Here is a 4,328-nt window from a genome sequence, read left to right as displayed (position 1 = left end):
GCTCCTGGGTTGGGTTTTGAAAAAGGGATAGGAATTTGCCTGGAAGACAAGGGAAGGAAGAGCTTTCCAGATAGTAGGGGCTACATTTACACGTACTGAGAGGCCAAGGAAGCCCAGTATGTTTGAGGGCTCACTGAGCATCCCATGTGGCTGGATCTTAGAGTACTAGGTGGCAGGGGAGACTGGCAAGGTAGTTGACTAGGCAATCAATGTACTTGGTGCCAGCCTCAGGTTTTTGTCTTTTATCCTATAGAAAATAAAGAACAGGTAGAGATTTTTAAGCCAATGAGTACTGTGATCAGATTTGTGTTTTAGAAAGAGAACTTGGGAGGCAACATGGAGGATGACTGGAGAGAGGAGTCTAAAGTCAGAGAAATCAGGTAGGATGCTGATTCTGATCCAAGGGAGGGGTTGGATGAGGCCTGGCCCAAGAACTATCAGTCAGATCAAGAAGAAAGTGAAGGAGAAAGCAGTCTGAGGGGGCGCCTGGGTGGTTCAGGCAGGTTCAGGCTCCCTGCTCAGCAGGAAGCCTGCTTCTCCCTTTCCCATTCCCCCTGCTTGTGTTCCCTCTCTCGCTGGGTCTTTCTCTGTCAAATAAATAAATAAAATCTTTAAAAAAAAAAAAAAGAAAGCAGCTTGAGATTTCTAACTGGGATAATTGGGTGGATGATAAGCCATTCACCAATGGAAGGAATAAAGATAACATGCGGATTTGAGAGTGGAGAATATATTAGGATCATGTAGGTCATGCTGCAGCTATTAATAACTTCAAAATCTCATTGGCTTAACAAAACAAAGACTTCTTTCGTTTCATCACTCATACTACAGGTCCTATGTGGTCAGCGGGAGTCTCTACTCCACACAGTCACTCAGGGATCCAAGCCGACAGAGGCTCCACCATCTACAACACATGGCTTCTTCACTCACGTCCTCAGTTACATGGCAGGAGAAGAGAAAGATACTAGAGGATTGTGTATGGGGCTCTTCCTACCACAGCCCAGACATGATGCACATCACTTCCATGCAGATTTCATTGGCCAGAACCAGTCTTGTGGCCTCTTCTAACTACAGAGGGTTGGAAAGTATAGGGACGCACATGGAATACTTGGTGAGCATGACTGTCTCTGCCACAAGGAGATAATAAATTCAGTTTTGAACACATTTACTTCAAGGAGAAGATATCCAGTAAGCAGTTAGAGATGTCGTTCTGATGTTCAGACCGGAGTTGAGAGCTTGAGCTAGAGGTCTGAGCACTGATCTTGTCCCTGACTTCTGGAGGGTTTATTCATCCATCAATCTGACAGATTGAGGCCTGCCTACACCCATGTGAGACATTATAGACAGGAAGAGAAACATATATAAATAGCTATGATCTGCAAGAGGTCAAGTGACATGCTATTTGGCTACGAGCAAAAGTGCCGTGAAAGGAAAGATGGCGGAGCAGTGAATCCTATGACGCTGAGTAGGAGCCTCATAAGCCAAGAGCAATGACAGCTGACCTCTCAATGGATTGGTGAAGTTCTACCGGTAAGGAGTACACAGAAGCAGCATAGTATGGTGGATCTGGGGAGAGAGGGCATGAGGCAAAAGAGATAAGTCTAGAAGGGGAGGTGGACAGGGGGCAGATAGTGGAATGTTTTAATGCCAGGTCAAGGAGACCGGACTTTATGCTGTAGTTATGAAAAGCACTGGAGGCTTGGGGGAGGGAGGGGACAGACAGATGTGTGAAGAATGGATGGGCAAATTTTTCGCATTACTTTCCCCCCTTCAATAGAAAGCAGCTTCTTCACTCACTTGCATGCACATATGTACATACACACACACACACACACACACACCGTTTTCTGCCCACATCCCAGTTCGATACCTTAGTCCTAGATTATAACTGCTTTATTGCTGTTACCAACTAGGCAATTTATGTGAATATCTGCCCACATAAGTCCTTCCTCCCTTTTTCCTTCCTTCCTTCCTTCCTCCCTTTCTCTCTCTCTCCCTTCTTTCCTTTCTTCCTTCCTTCCCTTTCTACTGGCTTATTGAGATATAACATAAAGTGAAATGCATAAAGTGCATTTTAATTTTAAGTACAGATTAATGAATTTTTCATGTGTCAATACTCATGTAAACACTACTTAAGTCAAGATATAGGACACTTTTGGGGTGCCTGGGTGGCTCAGTTGGTTAAGTGACTGATTCTTGGTTTCAGCTCAGGTCACGATCTCAGGGTTGTGAGATCGAGCCCCATGCTGGGCTCTGTGCTCAGCACTGAGTCTGGTTGAGATTCTCTCTCTCCCTCTCCCTCCCCTTCTGCCCCTCCCACACACATGCACACGCGCTCTCTCTCTCTTGCATGTGCACGCTCTCAAATAAATAAATATTTTTTAAAGATTTAAAAAAAATTTATTTATTAGAGAGAGAGAGAGAGAGCATGAGGGAGGGCCACAGAGGGAGAAGCAGGCTCCCTGCTGAGCAGCAAGCTGGATGCAGGACTTGATCCCAGGACCCTGAGATAGTGACCTGAGCTGAAGGCAGACGCTTAACCGACGGAGCCACCCAGGCACCCCATGAATAAATAAGATCTTTTTTTTAAAAAAAAGAGAGACACAGAGATACAGAGAGAGGATAAGCAGGGGGAGAGGCAGAGGGAGAGGGAGAAGCAGGCTCCCCGCTGAGCCAGGAGCCCGATGTGGGGCTTGATCCCAGGAACCTGGGATCATGACCTGAGCCGAAGGCAGATGCTTAACCAACTGAGCCACCCAGGTGCCCCGATAAATAAAATCTTAAAAAAAAAAAGATATAGGACACTTTTTTCCTGCTATCTTCCAGTGATTTCTGCCCAGAGGCAACTACTATTCTGACCTCCATCACAATCAATTGTCAATTAATTATGTCACAATTATGTCTGTTCTAGAACTTCTAGAAATGGAATAATATAATATTCCCTCTTTTATATCTAATATCTATGAAGTCCATCCACATGGTTGAATCCTGGCCTTATCCTGACTGTTCCAGCTTTTAAACCAACTTACTCTCCTTCTCTCCCTCCTCCTCCTCTTCCTTCTTCCTCCTTTCTTCTCCTCCTTTCCTCCACCAGTCTGTAGAAAACCCCTTCAAAGGTGCCAGGGAAACAGCAGTGAGCAATGCAGCCTTGATTCCTGTCCTGCACGAAGGGTGCGCTCTAGCGGGAGGGACAGGTGAAGTGCCAGGTAATTACAATGCAGCATGATGAGCACGGTGCTAGTCAAATCTAGGGTGCTATGGGAATTCACAGAAGAGGCGTCAAACCCCAACTTCATGGACCACAGAAGACTTCCTGGAGGAAACAACATCTGAGCTGAGACCTGAATGACGAATAGAGTGTTGTGAGCAGTCACCTGTGCAAAAACTGCAAAAGCAAAAGAGAAAATGGTGCTTTCAAGGAACTGCAGGAAGGTCAGAGAGGTTCCGCTCAGCTGGAGCATAAAGTGCAAAGTAGGGAGGGGTGAGGCTGTGGGGGCTAGGTGGGGCAGATGATGAAGGGCTTTGTGAGCTCCATTAGGGAGTCTAAACTTGAAGGAGCCATGGGCCGTCACTGAGGGGTTTTCAGGAGAATGACACAGTAAGGATTTGGCTTTTTTTCTCTATTAATAAATTTGAGGGGCGCCTGGGTGGCTCAGTCTGTTAAGCATCTGCCTTCAGCTTGGGTCATGATCCTGGGGTCCTGGGATTGAGCCCCACACTGGGCTCTCTGCTTCTTCTCCCTCTCCCTCTGCCTGCCACTCTGCTTACTTGTGCTCTCTCTCTCTCTCTCTGTCAAATAAATAAATAAATAAATAATCTTTAAAAAAAATTGACTTTGAGTTGATTTTTTAAAAAGGCTTCCAGTTCTTTTTTTTTAAATTAAGTAAATTAAATTATTATTTTTTAAAAGTTTTATTTAAGTAACCTCTATACCCCACGTGGGGTTCAAACCCACTACCCCAAGATCAAGAGTCGCATGCTCCTGAGCCAGCCAGGCTCAGGGGTAAGCCAGGTTTAAATCGACCCCTTAAATTGATTTTTTTTTAAGTGGGTTCCACACTGGGCATGGAGCCCAATGCAGGGCCTGAACTCATGACCCTGAGATCCAGACCTGAGCTGAGATCAAGAGTTAGAACACTTAACCGACAGAGCCACCCAGGCGCCCAAGTCAATTTTTAAAAGGCATTTTAGTTTTTGGACGGTATACACATCGTGCAAAAGGGCACATCATGAAGCACAGGTCTCCCTGGCTCTTCAGTCCCCCCACCTCACCAGCGCCCCCCGCAGGTGATCTGTCTGTCTGCAGTGTGGAAAGCAAAAAGATAATGAAG

Source organism: Leptonychotes weddellii, chromosome 15 (assembly GCF_054177405.1).
Source record: "Leptonychotes weddellii isolate Sample4059 chromosome 15, ASM5417740v2, whole genome shotgun sequence".
Lineage (NCBI taxonomy): Eukaryota > Metazoa > Chordata > Mammalia > Carnivora > Phocidae > Leptonychotes > Leptonychotes weddellii.
The sequence above is the reverse complement of the archived record's forward strand: the minus strand, read 5'-3'. Positions refer to the sequence as shown.